General features: G+C 45.2%; 1 protein-coding gene across 1 annotated transcript in view; it reads left to right on the top strand.

Moving 5' to 3' along the window:
* Positions 1-4,201: 4,201 nt before the first annotated feature.
* Positions 4,202-16,426, top strand: part of BCL9 (BCL9 transcription coactivator) — an 89,591-nt gene continuing 77,366 nt past the window's right edge. The window contains exon 1 of the mRNA XM_040998546.1: positions 4,202-4,376. The gene's annotated coding sequence lies outside the window, so the exon portion shown is untranslated. The remainder of the gene's footprint in view (positions 4,377-16,426) is intronic.

Raw genomic sequence — 16,426 nt, forward strand, 5'->3', positions numbered from 1 at the left:
TAGTAATTCATTGGAAACTATAGAAGACCACAGAAGAAAGGTTAGAAGACTGGGCTGAGTTTATTAGTATTCTACATGAAAGGTAGGATCCAGATCTGTTTGTTCCAGAGCCCGACAACTGAACCCTGTTGGTCATTGGAGGGTACATTTTTCTGTAATTCATTTCATTTATTATTAGCAGAAGTAGCTATTTTAAGGTTGGGGGAGTTCTATTCGTATTTGCCTCTAAATTGCTGCTTTCTCTTGCTAAACTTAAAATCTGTTTCTTGATTTTCTGCTTGATTCTCTCCTTTATGTCAGATAATTCACCCTTTAGAAACGTGGAGAAAAAGAGAAGCCTCATTTTGACTCCCACATTCTTTTCCATGGTTAAATATATGCAACTAGGTAGGTAAATTATGAGTGCGTAGTGTCTTTCTAGGGTTAATTTGTAAGTTGGATGTTTGGGAATGAAGCATTTTTCCCAGGTTGAAGGGAGCTTGAAGTCCCATAATAAATCCCACCAGAACCTGTCCTAGGCCTGTAGGAGATGCAGGGATGGGAGGAAGGGACCATGGAGCATGAAGCAAGGCTCTCTGTCCTTCTTTCACTCTAGGCTTCTCCAAGATAAAGGATGAGCACTTGTGCCTTTTGACTCTGCCCATCTCCTTACAGTTTGTCTCATCTCCTGATGTTCTTCATCTTTCTACCTATCTGAGCAATCCCCAAACTTGGCCTGTCTTCTACCAGAGTCTTCTAAGCTCTAATAATCAACTGACTGGCTTCCCCTCATTTTTCCCTTCATAACCCTCTAGTCTAAATGGCCATTTAATATCAACTATATGTTGACAGGAAAATAGGCCAATGAAGTAATTCACGCTATAGTATGAAAGGTTGGTTTTCCTTACCCCCTCTAGAGGTGTTTGCATGTTGAAAAGGTCAAGAGCATAAGAGCATTTGTAATTGGCAGAAACTCTCACAGTGAAACAAAACGAAGTGGGAAATGCCGCTAATGGAGGAGGCATTTTAAACGGGATATGCTGTCCTATGGATATAGTGGTCCAACGAAGGTATTTCTCATCTTTTAGGACCCCATCCTCTCCAGCACACATGTGCCCAAACACACATCTCACCTCCTATGACCTCATATCCATCTTTCCATCATCAAGGAACAACTTTTAGAATGATCGCATTGCAGATGGGGGATCTAGGTCTTAGAGCAGTAAAGTTCATTAATGCTCATCTTGCAGCTGAGGAAACAGGGCCCAGAGAGCAAGGCCTGGGTTCACACACTGGTGAGGGAAGGAACCAGCCCAAGAATCCTAGGCTTCTGCTCAAGAACCTAGGACTTTGTCTATACCTCCATAATTAGTATTCAGAAGTCTTATAAACTTGGAAACACTCATACAAAGGTCTTGATTACCTACCCATTTGGGTTCTCTTTTTCCTCCTTGGAGTCAACAGGTGGAAGTTACCAGTGCAGGAAGCACTGACAATCCATCCTGGGGTTCCCACCATACTCTGTCCTGGAGGCCTGGAATTGTCTAGCTGCCAGATGAAACCAGGGAAGAATTGAGGTAGTGGGGCTGCAAACCCTAACACAAGCTATCTTCATCATCAGCTACTCTTGGAAGATGCCATGAAATTTTTTAAAAAGATGCATGTAAAACACAGGATCACCATGGCTTCCTTCAGCATTCTTTCGCTGAGCAGTAACCACTCTTCCTGCTTCTTAGCAGTATGGCCTATGGGCAGAGATGATGGCCTCTGAAAAGGCAGACTGCCAAAGGCCGTATCTCAGCCACCACTTCCAGGTGGATTCCCCAAGTTCTGTGCCTTAACTTTTCCTAACAGAAGCAATGATAGTTTATATGGTTGTTTTATAGACAGAGGTGCTTACTGAATGTTAGCTGCCACCGTTAGTTGCATGTATTTCAATTGCTTTTTTCTGTTGATGTTGTTTATATGTAAAGAAGGGAAGCTTCCCCAGTCTTAGTTGCCTTTCTCCATTGCCTGGCAATGTGTAAATGGTCCTGAAAGGTTAAGGTGACCCTTTTTGCAATTCATGCCCAGGAGGCCTCTGTGCATGTAGTGAGTCACCACCACTTAGAAGTGCACCAGTGAGTCAGGAGTCTGTTAACAGCGAGGTCAGAAGTTCCCCTGGCCCTGAGGGACAAGATCCAAACTGGTCCTGGGGTGCAGAAACAGCTCTGGTGTGGTTAGCTGGACCTGGAGAGCCATGGAGAGAAGCAGGCCTGCTCCAGGGATGGGGCTTACAGGGGAGGCAAATGCTGGGGCTTTGAGCTCATACCAAGCTCAGCTTGCTTTCTGCTTCACACTGCTTTGCTGGATAATCCCAGACAGGCTATTTTTCCTCTCTGTACCTTATCATATTTTATCATCTGCTAATGAAAGTGTTCTTAATGGAAATTATTCTGAGAATCACATAAATATTCAGGACAGAGTGAAGGTGTCCACCATGCTCATCCCCTTGGTTCATGGCAATGGCACACAGGCTGATTTAAGAGAACAGTGGCCATGGAGAAGCAAACCAGGAGGAAGTAGCAGGAATAAGCATGTGATGAGTTTTCAGGAACAGCAGGTCAGTTAGCTATTATTAAGTGTAAGAAGAATCAGCAGATATTTCCTTACTGCCTGCCTATGAAGGCGTGAGAGTGTCCACCCAGTTTCTGTTTAGCAGAGGAAGATTCTGAGAAATGAGGTAGGGGCAAGCTTCACGTGGAAAGCCACATCTGTGTTAGCACCAATCAAAAGCTGGGTTTCCGTTCAGGTCCTGGAGCTCCAGGGTACTTTTCCCGGCCCAGGCAGAAGAAACCTGGCTCGCTCTGACAACACACATGTTAAAAATAGGAATGTCGTGCAATCGACCTGTCGTTCCTCCTCCTGCTCACCAGTGGCCTCCTCATCCCGTGCCATCTGCAGAGCTGCTCACCCTTTGTGCTTTCGGTGCTCAGATTCGATGCCTTCTTCTGCCATCCCAGTTACTCCACATGCTTCCATCCCTGGCCTCCCACATTTTCCCTTCTTCTTCTTCTTTTTTTTTTAGTGTGGTGTTGCTTCTCTCCCCCTTTCTCTCGCTCTCTTCCTCCCCTTCAATCCCCACCTCCTCCCTCCACACCAATCAAATTCCTGCTTGCTCCTTGCCATATTCATTGTCCTACCTCACCACTCCCCCCATTCCTGGAGAACAGCTCACAGACTCACCCTTCCCCCCTCCAACTCCCATGCCCACCCCTCCATAAATTCCTGCAGCCTGGCAATCAGTAACTTCAGCATCACACTTCACAGCTCTCTAGTTTACTCTGCTTGTTACTATTCTCCTTGCTACTGCTCTCTAGGGTTTTCTGCTTTTTTTTAAAAAAAAAAATGCTGTACTTAAAAATATCCTGGGTACAAGTTGACTCTGCAGTTAAGTTTACTCGCACATTTACACATTTCATGATTTTATTTTAACTAGTAGCTCTGGTCTACGCTTAATTATCCAGAAAAGAAAAGACCAGCCCCTCAGGGAACAAGCAAAGAGATGAAAATCCAGCTAAACATTCAACCGCCAGCTCAGTGCTGGGTCCACCCACCCTCTTATCGCCAATCTCAGACTAAGGGGACTTTGCTTTTCCCTTTGTCGGGTCTTCCATTGGAATCTTCTGGAGCTCCTATGGCCTCTGTCTGTGTGTCTGTGTGTGCACGTGCGTGGCCACTGCTGCTTTCCAAAGGGCTCACACCTCTCTTCTGCCATTTTACCAGGACACAGGAGGCAGCTATCCGCACCCACTCTCCCTCTCTCCCTTTCTCTCCCTGCCCCCAACTCAGCCTGGGCTTTTCCTGTCTCTTAACTCCACCAGTGCAGCAGCAACTAGCTGAGCTGCTGGCTTGTGAGTGAGGGAGTGTGTGTGTGTGTGAGTGTGTGTGGGTGTGTGTCTGCCTGTGCAGCTAGGCCAAGCCTGTGAGCCTGCCTGTCACTGGAGAGTTTGAGTTTGCATTCAGAAGGAGGGAGGAGGGCAGACAAGAGGGGAGGAGGAAAAGGTGGTGGGGGGAGGAGTGGGGGGGGGGCTGCTTAGAGAAGGGAGGGAGAATGTCTTGTTTGTGGCTTGTCAGCAATTGCTTGAGACAAGCTTCCATGTGTGAAAGCTACTTGGCATGAATGCCTGGGCCGTACCAAGTGTCACCACAGCGAGAGGGGGAGTCAGAAGAAAAACAGATCAGACCAGAGCAGACAATAGGCCCCTAAAGTGTTCCCCCTAAGTTGCTTTGATGTTGTCCTGGTGTCTTGATACCAAGAGGCCAGGGATTGCAGGAAAAGGGTCTTTTTTTGTCTTCATTCACTCCCCCCCCTCAGTTTCTGAAATGATTCTCCAGAATTTCTCCTCATAAAAAAGGTAAGCGCCCTAACAATTCCTCCTTCGGTGGCAGGCTTGCTGGCGGGTGCCTGGAAGTGGGGGTCTCATTCCTGCGCTGCTCAGGAGGCACGCTGGGGTCCTGCGATTGGAGCTCCTGCGCTGGCGCTGGAAGTCTTTCCAGGCGCTCGGGGCTGGGGGTGGCCCCTCTTTCGAGGGAACCCCAGAACACAATCTCTGTGCCTCTGGGTTGGTGGGGGAGAAGGGGTGGCTGGCGAGGGGAGGGAGGAGGGTGTGGAAGTAGAGGGTGGGAGGGAAAAGAAGAGAGAGACACAGAGAGAGAGAGACGGAGAGAGACAGAAGCGTGAAAGAGAGGGAGAGAAGGGCAGAGCCTGGTTCTCAGAAGCCCCAGCTGGAGCCCCGGGCAGGCCTGGCACGGAGCCGGGGCTGCCTGGGGCTGTGCGGAGCGAGCGACTGCAGACGCCGCGCCTAGCTTTGTGTGTGCGAGGGTGCCCGTGGGTCTGTGGGCGCGTGGACTTGCCACCCGCCGCGGGCAGTCTGCCCCGAGCCCTGGCAGACTCTGCTGCGAGGACGCAGCGGCGAGGCAGCCGAGCAGGGAGAGCCGGAGAACTCTTGTCTCCAGAAACTTTCCCAGTCTCGGGGATTCCTGCGGGCGTGGGCAGTGGCTGTCACGGAGTTGTGGGGTGCTCCTGCCTCGGTCTGCCCCCTTGGTAAAGGCCAGAGAAGCTGCCTGGGGATGCTGCGCCGTCTCCCTGGGATTTAGCCACTGGTACAGAGGCTGTGCCTGACCCGCGTGAAGAAACCTCCACGCTAGCAATGCTGTGGAATCACCAAGTAGAGGTGTTATCATTATTCTCCATCATCATCATCATCGTGATAATAAACCGTCATTAAAGACACCGTGAGACGAATCACACGGGGCACACAGATCTCAGCATTTCTGAGGAAACAAAAAGCCTTTTTCCACCTGTTGGCTTCTGTCCTTCCCCCCTGTATCTTTTCCTTAGATTTATTGCCTGATTTGTACAGAGAATGGGGTGGGAGGGGTCGGGTGTGCCCCTCCCCTCCTCCCTAGTACATATTTTTGTAAAAAGGAGGTCAGTGTAAGATGCTTGAGAAAGAAAATGTGGCTTCAGTTAGAGCAGTTTATCCCAGCCCGTGTGTGTTTTCCGGGGCTGCCGGAGCAAGCCAGCCCCAGCTGTAAACTCTACCTTGGAGGCTAAAGATTTTCATTGTGGCTTTTAGAGATTAAATGAGACTTATTTACAATTGCTGTTTATCAGAGAGTAAAGATCTTATGGTGTGTGTGTGTGTGTGTGTGTGTGTGTGTGTGTGTGTGTGTGTTAGGGGAAGAATCTGCAGGCTGTTTACTCGCTGGTGGTTTTGTGAAGAAAACCTTCCTGTTTTTTAAAGTGACATCTTGAGAGATGGGCATAGAAGGCGAAGATTGGTACTTAATATTCATCTCCAACAATAATTGTTCCCAAGCAAGAAATGTCTGCTTATTCTCTTGAATGGTAGATTTCCTTTCTTCTGTTCTTACGACAGAAATTGTTTCAAGACTCAGTGGCAGCTCTCTGTCTGAATTCTCTGGGGGAAAATTTTGCTTTCTTACCTGATTTTAGGTTTTCTGTGACTCTGCTGCTTGTCACCCCCCAAAAAATCTGTGAAAGTCTGGGAGGCTAAGCCTCTTTTCATTCTAAGTGCAAGTGTTTATGTTGACAGACGCCTGTGACAGCAGAGGTGGAAGTGAAAGGCCGGCCCTGGGTGAGCACTGTGCTCTTCACAGAGGCCTGCCAACGTGACTTTGGGTGTGGGAAAGGATCAAGGGAAGAAATTCATTGGCCTGACTCTGGCAAGAAGGCCCTCCCCAACCCTCCCCAACGTTTCATGCTTCACTTGGGCCAGAGCTAGACTTTTTATTTTAACACTTAATTGTTTTCTCCTTTGTAGGCAGCAGATCTTAACCATGATCTGTCTGGTAAGATGTCAGGGTCCAGATAATCTTCCTAAAATGTTGGGTTTCAGAACTGCCAAGGGAAAAAGAAGAGTTATCCATCTTGCTTTAAACAACAACATTCAGGCCCAAGACAGATAAGGAATGAACGGAGGAGGGTTCAAGGAAGCCGTGGTGGCATCCAGCTCACACCCTGGGGTTCAGAGTGTCTTGAGGTGTTGGCCTGTAGAGACAGCTCCCTTTGGCCATTCTGCTCACTGTGCTGGATTCTAGTAGCACACTTTGCCTCTTGCTTATGTCATAATATGGTGGTACAAACATGCGTCACAACTTGAATTCACCCATTTGTTCATGTGTGTGTGTTTCCGAGACATGCGGAGCCTGGCTGGCCATTGAGAGGACAGGAAAAAGCAAAGTGGGTATGTGTGTACATGTGTGTAGGTGTGTGGGTGCCTGTATTTGCAAGGAACCCAGTTTTCAGGGTAAAAACAACATTAGCCACAGAGTTCCACAAATCAGTCATTGCTATATTGATGATATCAATCACGGTACTGGGCATAAAGTTGCACAAACTATTGACCTAACCTTGGGAACCAGACAGGAGGTCACTCTCCTTTACTCTTCTGGCCTGCTTCCCCTGCCAAGCCCCATGGCCCTGGTGGTGTCCCCGCTTACACACAGCTCAGTGATTCAAGACAGTAAGAAATTCTCTCTCTCCCTCTCACTAGGCACACAGCAGAGCAGAGACACAGATAACATCTATTAACCCTTTACGTTGGTATTATTAAATAACTTCACACTTGTTGTGAGCCGGCCTATGTAACAGTCATTATCTGGGTAATTCACGCTAGCTGTAGCCTCTGCGCACTGTTAAACTCTAATAAGCAGAGGAAAGACTGTGCTTACTGAAGCTCTCATCTCACTTTACTTATTACAAAGTTTGTCTGGCTAATACTAAATGCTTAGCTTCTGGAAACACCACCGTTATCACTGTCATCTTCCAGGTTCTAACTACAGCAATGAAAGAGCAAGGGCACATATCTGTTTATTACATAGGGGAAGGTTTTTGAAAAACCTCTCCAGCAGCTCCCATTTTGGTCGTGTTCTTAACGGCTTTTTACCAATTTGGTGATGGCAAAGGCAGGCTCAGCTCTCCCACCCTGCACCTCCCTGTCTTGGGTCTAGTCTTCATTGTAGACATGCCAGTCATTTCCCTAGAGGCACATCTGTGTTCATACTTTTGCCGTCCTTGCCTATGTGGCACCTTTCCTTAGTACTGAGAGGAGTGATGTCTTTGGTGTTGTCAATCCATCTTTTTCAAAAGATTAATTTAATAATTTAAAGAGGAGACAGACATGCCCGCCCACACATAAATCATAGGTTTGGTGCCTGTGCTTTGGGAACCCACACACGTTGTGTGGTTAAGTCCTGTGATGAGCACACTCAGAGTCATTTCTGTGTACTTAGCCCCACTATGCAGTGATGTACCTGGCCCACGTGGTGGCAACCACCTACTCTGGAACTTGGCACGGTCTGTATTTAGTGCCTGTGGCCAAGGCCTTCTCCCAGAGCTGGATGCACTTCATTTGCAAGTCTTTGATCCCTTCCACCCCCAAAACGTGTTACTGGAAGCTGCCTCTGGGGGTGGCAGTCTCTGTTGATTGTGGGAGAGGAATTCAAAGTAAGGAGTAATCCGAGTGGGGGAGCCCGAGCAGAGAAAGAACAGGGTGTAGTTATGGGAAAGATCCAGACTTACCCACAGCAGCACTATACCAGGTCATCCTTAACTTTGGGAGAATGGGAATGAAGACTGTGATGACATTTTAGAAGGCACAGAATGTGGGTGCTGTGTGTGAGTAAAGATGCTGGAACCTCATGTCCCAGCTGAAAGGAAAACCAATGCGACACACAGGAAGGTCCCCCAAACGGGTGAGCTACAAACACTGCATTCACTTGTAGCTTCATTGTAGGAGATTTTGTGGGGTTTCTGCCCCACCAGAGACATAAATATAAGATGTAAAATGGAAATTTTCTCCGTTCTTTTTATGTCTTGACATTTTAATGCACTCTAACTTATCTGCTTAGTCCTCTCTTGTAACAGTCCTGCGAATTAAGTATTACTGTTACATTCCTGTTGTATCTGAATAAGGTTATGTGACTCACCTAGAGGCTCACAAGAAAACAAGGGGTTGGGAGGCTCAGCAGTACAGCCTGCTGGTTATCTCTTCCAGAGATTAGAAGCAGAGAACTGAGATGGTTAGCATGCCATTCAGATCAAAGGTATTGTATTGATGCAAAGTTAAAATACATTTCTCAAATTTTGCTCCCCACACTCATTTTTTGAAGGTTTATTTGTTTGCTTGAATGGCAGAGTTATAGAAAGATGGACACACACACACACACACACACACACACACACACAGAGGTAGTGGGCACAGAGTGTTAGGGGAGATTATCACATCCACTGATTTGCTCCCCAAAATGGCCACAACAGCCAGAACTAGGCCTGGCTGATGCCAGAAGCCTGGAACTACATCAGGCCTCCCACATTGCTGATGGGAGAGCAAGCACTTGAGTCATTCTCCACTGCTTTTCTAAGGAGCATTAACAGGGAGCTTGATCAGAAGCAGAACAGCCAGGATTTGAACTTGTGCCACTCATAGGCTGGCACTGTGACCCCTTTTGTTTAAGACTAAGATTTAGAGTGTTGACCAAAAAGAGACTTCCAATTGTAATTTAGTAAAGACATGTTTTCTACAAAGTACATTGGACTAGGTTCTTGCTTTGATTTTACTGGTTTCATTTGGTCTCTTAATTTTTTAAATTTTATGTGAAAGAGAAAGAGACAAAGTATGATCTTCCATCTGGTGGTTTACTTCTCAAATGCCTGTAACAAATAGGACTGGGTCAGACCAAACCCAGGATCCCATAACTTAATCCAGGTTGCTACATGGGTGGCAGGGACCCAAGTTCCTGAGCCATCACGGCTGCCTCCCAGTGTGCACATTAGCAGAAAGATATTATCAGCAACAGTTGGAACTCAAACCCGGGTACTCTGATGTGGGGTGTGGGCTTCCTATGCTCTGTAGGAACTGCTGCATAAGACTCGTCTTCTTGGAGAACGAGGGAACTGAAGTAAGTCATTTTGGAGGTTCCTTCCAGTTCTGCTCTTCAGAGTGTCATTAATCCTGACAACCGGATATTCCACGAACCTCATCTTCAGCCCAGTTCAAGAACCATGCTTGCCCAAGGAGAAATACTGTGGGTTTTGTGGATGTATCAGAATCATTTCTATACATCCTGCATGCAAACTGTGTGAACACATTGAACTGAAAAGCACAATAGGAAAATGTGGGATTTTAATTTTTGGATTTTAAGAAAATTTACCAGTCAGCATGCAGGCACATGTGCAAGAGACTAAAGAACCATTTTCAAAAGAATAGGCTGTTTGGAATGCATGCCTTCCTGTATAATAAGTATGAATTTAAAATGGATGGGCACTGGGCACATCTCTTAGCTTCACTGTTCTCGCTTTCTCACGGAGACCGTGCTGTTTCCTTTTGTACCCTGCTCACACGTTGTTTTGAGGATGCAAAAGACCAGTTTAAGCCACAGTAGTGCTGATGATACATGTTATGTGTTTAACACTGTGCTTTGGGGGATGACAGCGTCTTTGACAGTTGGTATGACATATCACTCCTAAAGGATATCACTGAAGATCTGCCGGTGTGTTCCATATATACATACATTATGTGTGCGGATATATTACATATGTCTTTAGGATGTGATTAGTAAACTGCTTCTGAAATGTGACTGAGTGAGACAGGCAGGGAATGAGTGATTTTTTTTTCCCTTAATTGAGTTATTTCTATGAGTAATTCTGAGCACCGTTCGCTTGAAATTCATTAAACCTCTGGAAAATGTAATTTCTAAATATTGTATTGTATCTTTTAATGCAATTTTTAGAAGGCTGGAATCAGTTGTTCTGCCCTGTGTTAGAACAAGGGAGACCAGTTTAAGTCTCCAGTTGATAGTGAGCCAACGCCTCTCTTTTCATTGGTCTTAAATTTTTTCCATCTAAAAAAAAATGGATGTAAGATATAATTATCTTCTAATTGAGAAAGGCAATTTTTAAGAAGACATACTAATTTATATTTAATGATAATATTCCTTTATTCTGGGTTGTTTAAAATTCCTACCCTTGACTATTTGCTTACTTTTATAATACTTCAATAGTAGATATATGGAAGAAATAGATTATTGGCTTTAAAGATGAGAAAACAGCATGGTAATACCAGCAAGCATTTTAGGACGTAAGATTATAGAAATGTGTAAAATGCTTACTGATGAATGCTAAACCAGTCATGGAAACAAAAAAGCATATTCCAAATATTATTGTTACCAATCTAATTTTTAATGACTGAAATAGTTATCAAAATTTTTTATCTGTTCTTCAGTTAAAGATTTAAAATGTGCTTAGTCTAAAGCTTGGGAGAGCTTTAGTAATTGCACAAAAACACAATCACCTCTTTTCCTAAGAAATAAATATACATATTCAAAACTATTGTTACTGGCTTTTGAAAGAGGTCAGGGCATCATCTAGGCAGAAGGAAAACTGGTGGACCTTGAAGTAGCTTTATCTTGTCTGTCTAAACTTGGACTATTATCCACATGGCTTATGCAGTTAGCATGTGTTTGAGTAGACAACTTTAGCTAAGGGTCTATGGACAAAGGACATTTTGAACGCAACCCAAGGACACATTGGCTCTGAGAAAGACTGCCTGGGTGGTTTACTGTAGAGAAGTCCCTGGCATGCTGGTGTGTTTAAGACAACTGTGGTCCAAGGAAGGCACTGCTTTCCAATTTCTGTGTCCACATCCAGGTTGCCAATTTCCCCAGAATGTCTATCTGCCTCACCTCCCCCAAGGTGATGCTGCTCCTTCAAGACGCTCCCTGGACATTCCTCTGCAAGTCTCTGGACGCACACCACCCTGTCCCCACTCCACCACCTCGTTTGCTAGCATACCCTTCTGTGGTCCCTCTCACGTCAACACATTATTGGAATCTGCTGTCTTCCTTTCAGGGCCTTCTAAGGGTTAAGCATCCTCAGAGATTGGGTCTGGCTTTAGTTTCCATATACCCTTCATGCCTAGAGCAGGCTGAAACTGAGTAAGTGCCATGGCATGAATAAATAGTACGCATTGGAATATAATGTATTGATAAGTGTAACTAAATACAAAAGGAATGACAGGAGAAATCTGTAAGCCTGATACGTTACAGCCTAGATTTTGAAAGGGAAGGTTCTCGTAGGGTATTCATTCTTCTCCCTTGTGGCAAAGAATAAATCGTATACTCACAAGTTATTTTTGTGTATCCCTAGGTTCTTTCTTAAGTCTAAATTTTTCTCTCCTAATAGTTCTGTTTTTATGTTTCTCATTCTTGGGCCTTGTGACTCCCATATCAAGAGTTTATTTTTTATGTCAAAGGTTCATTTTATTTGAATGAGAGAGATCCCCCATCCGTTGGTTCATTTCCCAAACCCCCATACCAGTCAGAGTTGAGCTAAACCAAAGCCAGGAGCCAGGAACTCCATCCAGGTCTCCTATATGAATGGCACAGATCCAGGTAGTTGGGCCGCTATCTTCTGGATCAGGAGCAGAGGAAGTGGAGGCAAAAATGAATTCCAGGCACTTGATATAAGAAATTGGCATCCCAAGCAGCGGTTTAACTTACTGTGCAACAAAGCCAGCTCTAAATTGATTAGGTTTGTCTAACTTACGCCCTAGCAGAAGCATTTATTGATATTTAGGTAGTAGGTAGAGAAAGTTTTTACTGTCTCAGAAGCAAAACAAACAAACAAAAAACATCAGACACTTTGCGGGGCAGTCTGCGCAGTCAAAGGGTGATAAGGAAGTGCCTGGTTTCCAGGGATCTGCGGTTGTGACCACCTGAAATAAAGAAGAAGGCAATACAACGTAACTTTCATTTTAAAAAAATATTTATTTTTTAAAGGATTTATTTATTTTTATTGCAAAGTCAGATATACAGAGAGGAGGAGAGACAGAGAAAAATATCCTCCAGCCAATGATTCACTTCCCAAGTGAATGCAATGGCAGGTGCTGCGCCAATCCAAAGCCAGGAGCCCAGATCCTCTTCCTGGTCTCCCATGCGGGAGCAGATTCCCAAGGATTTGGGCCATCCTCGACTGCTTTCCCAGGCCACAAGCAGGGAGTTGGATGGGAAGTGGGGCCTCCGGGATTAGAACCGGTGCCCATATGGGATTCTGGTGCATTCAAGGTGAGGACTTTAGTTGCTAGGCTAAAGCGCTGGGCCCCCCCCCTTTTTTTTTTTCTAATTTGAAAGATAGATTTATGGAGAGGAGGGGAAACAGAAAGATCTTCCATCCGCTAGTTCACTTGCCAAATGGCCACAGTGGCATGAGCTGAGTCGATCCAAAGCTAGGAGACAGGAACTTTTTAGCCTGCATTAAAAAAAAAAAAAGGTTTTAAGGATGAAGATTCTAGAAGAATAGCATCTGATTGCAAAGAACTGACTCATTCAAGCTTCTTTAAGGGCATTGGTCATAAGGATGCTTACCGGTGGTACCTGAAGGCAGAACAGGGCAGCACTCGGGGAATGCAGCAGTTCTAGGGACAATCTGTCTTACATCGCTTTCCTAACTCTGTTTGCTTTTTTTTTATTGCAAAGTCAGATAGGCTCCTGTGGCTACATGCAGCCTTTGTCTTGCAGCTTGATTCTGAGTAACCTCCCTCAATCCCATAGCTTTAGGCTGATACCAGATTGTTGTTTCTTTGACTTGCCAAGCCCTCCTGTTTGAAGCTCCAACCTCTTGATCCTCTTCACTTCGTGGTCTTTCTCCTTAGATTTTATGTGGTTGTCTCTGATCAATGCTTCACTCTCAGAACTGCCTACCTGAGATCCAAACGAAAGGATCTACCTCACCCAACTCATTTGTCCGTTGCTATGCTTTGTAGATCCTTAGTTGCTGGCTGGAGTAGTACAAGAGTTGTAAGCTCAGTCCTCCTTCATGATGCTGTAGCAACGGGAAGTCGGTAGGGCCATGGGGCTCTTGCTTGCTATAAAACAAAACTGGCTTTTAGTAGGAACTATGGAAGCTGAAAACAAGTGCAATGGATATATCTAAGTTTAACATGAAAGTCTACAAAAGTAAGGCTGTCCAGATTATTAAATATTTAAATATTTCTTGGGTGATAATTAGTAAAACAGAGATAAGCAGGCCAGGGGAAGAAATAACAACTTTATAATTAAAAAAGAAAATGAGAAACTAAATATATTAGAGTTAGCTCTTAGATTAGATTTTTTAATCATTTCATTAATTTAAAAAAGCAATAGTAGGTGAATAGTAAGAGTTAAATTATATTGACATGGGGTGGGGCCGAGTGGTGATGTATCAGACTGATCCTCCACCTACAAGCACCAGGATCCCATAGGGACACTGATTCATGTCCCAGGTGCTCCACTTGTGATCCAGTTCCCTGCTTTGCTTATGTCCTGGGAAAGCAGCAGAGGATGGCACAAGTGCTTGGGTGCCCACACTCATTTGGGAGACTCAGAGGACGCTTCTGACTCCTGGCTTCAGATAGATTAGCTCATGTTATTGTGGCTGTTTAGGAAGTAAATCTGCAGATGGAAGGCCTCTCTCTATACCTTTCCTTCTCTCTGCAATTGCATTTCAAATAAAAATAAATAAATATTTTTAAAAATGGCATTGACGTGGATGCCAGAAGCTACTTTTTTCCTCATCGAACAACTTTATTTATGCAAACGTCCCTAATTGATGATGCTTCAGTCGCGCGCACACATTGGGAATGCACAGTGTTTGAGGAACTTAAATAGAACTTTCATACCAACCCATGTAAAGTAAGTAGAAAGTCATAGAAAGTTGTTCATAGATAGGCCCTAGGTTACCAACTTCTGTGCAGAAGCAACAATCATAAAAACAGAAACATAGGTTAGTTAGCTAGTGTTTGTATCTAGCTTCAAACCTCCTTCCTGTCCTGTTGGCCCACTCCAAAAGTTAGAAGCCATGAACTACACTCCCTGCTCAGATGCAAGCACCTCTGGGGCACAACAGTCTTCTTGAATATGCCCTTAATTACCCTCACTTCCTCCTGTGGCTTCTTGTGGGAGCAAACAAGGGAAGAAACCCTTCTGACAACCCCTACAATCCCAGGGTCCTATTGCTAGCCAGTCCTGTGCCTGGCCTATAGGTCCGCCTTAGAGCGCATCTGACAGGACCATGCCTCTGGTGGCCAAGCAGGGCAGGGACAAGGGGGACCTCTGTACATCTGGAGGCACGAGACAGCATCTTCGGACTTCAGTCTCCAAAACAGAGAAAACTTAGCCATGGTCAGTCTGAGGCTGTAGCCCAGCGGGACTCGTGGCATTGGCTATGTTTTTCTGGGGTCCACCAATCAAATGATTGAGGGTTGATGGTGTCTCCCGGAAGTAGGAAGAAGGCAGGACATGAGCAAGGTGGGAAGTGGCAGAGGTGCCTGTGGCAGGCAGTGCTGAGGCCAGGGCACAGCAAAGTCAGGATCCCTCCTAAGGGCGTGGTACCCTGACCACTGCTTTTCCAAATTTCCCAGGAGACTCCAAGACTAAAAACCTTCTGAAAAGGTAAACAACCAGTGCATAAAAAAGAAAGGTTCCCATTATGTCAGCTTTTTCTTACAAAAAGATTCAGACAAAAACAATAATCTTAGTGCTCTAATCTCTGGTTTTCTAGGCTAGGAAATGAACGATGCTATGAGAAGGAGCAGAGCCTGGGAGAGAAGGAATGCAGGTGTGGGAGTGAGGCGAGGTGGGATGAGGGTGCGTGATGTCCAGGGCAGGAAGGATGCGGGGAACTGGGACTCTGTCTTGGCATCACGGCTTAGGGCACTGAGGGTTGACGGCCCTAACCCCTACCCTAGCTCCAAAGGACAGTTTAGAAAGCAAGCGATTCTGGAACCCGAGACCAAAGAGAAACAAATATATACTCACCTCACTTAATACTTGATGGGGGTTTGATCATTTGATTGTTTCAACTCTTCCAACACAAAGGAGGGAAGGAAATATTGACTGAAATGATGCTCTGCCTAAAATTCCACTTTATTCTTGCTCACAACCCTGAGGTACTTGTATTATTTCTGTTTTATGAATGAGAGTACAAAACCAGTAATGGATATTAGCTGTGTGACGGGGACCTAGTGAAACTCTTTTGTGCCTTTTCTTATGTAACCTGAGATAGGTGTTGTTGATATCTTCATCCTACAGTTGACACCATGGGATACCTACAGTGTAACTTGCTCACAGTCATAAAACTGGTAGTGACAATCACAGCTTGATGGTTTTGCTAAATCTAGGGCAGCCCAAAGTTATCCAGAGTCACATAGCTGCAAAGTGACTAGGTCCAGATTCAGGCCTTACAGAGTGCAGTACTTCCTCAGTCCGCTGCCAGCGGTATCTGCTGATTGAATAAAAAAGCAGAGACATACCAGTAAGGATCTTGATTCTGACTCTTAGCACCATGATCAAATGGCAAATTTTGGAAAGGATCCTGACAAAACTTTTCTTAATAACCGCAATGTATGAGAACCTGGCACAATGTCTCAATGGTTATCATATGGGATCCATTGTAAGCACAAGGGTCCCCTATAGGTGCTGGTTCATGTTTCGGCTGCTTCACTACCCATCCTGCTTGTGGCCTCAGAAGGCAGTAGAGGATGGCCCAAAGCTTTGAGACTGAACCCATGTGGGAGACCTGGAGGAAGCTCCTGGCTTCTGGGTTCAAATCAGCTCAGCTCTGGCCATATAGGGACCATTTGGGGAGTGAATCAGCAGATGGAAGATCTTTCCCTCTATCTCATCTTCTCTCTGTAAATCTAATCTGCCTTTCCAATAAAAATAAGTAAATCTTCATCATAAACAAGATAACTGCAATATGTGAAAATAAGGTTTTAGAGTCCCGAAGAAACGGTTGAACAACTGTGTGATAAAGATCTGTTGTGTGTCTGAAAACTGAGTTTAGCTTTGTGGGGAATGTAAGATGATTGAGACAGGAGTCCCTCCCTTTAAGGTGCTTTCGTCC

The sequence above is a fragment of the Ochotona curzoniae genome, unplaced genomic scaffold (genome assembly GCF_017591425.1).
Source record: "Ochotona curzoniae isolate NIBS_2020 unplaced genomic scaffold, NIBS_Ocur_1.0 scaffold_1037, whole genome shotgun sequence".
In the NCBI taxonomy this organism is placed as follows: Eukaryota; Metazoa; Chordata; class Mammalia; order Lagomorpha; family Ochotonidae; genus Ochotona; species Ochotona curzoniae.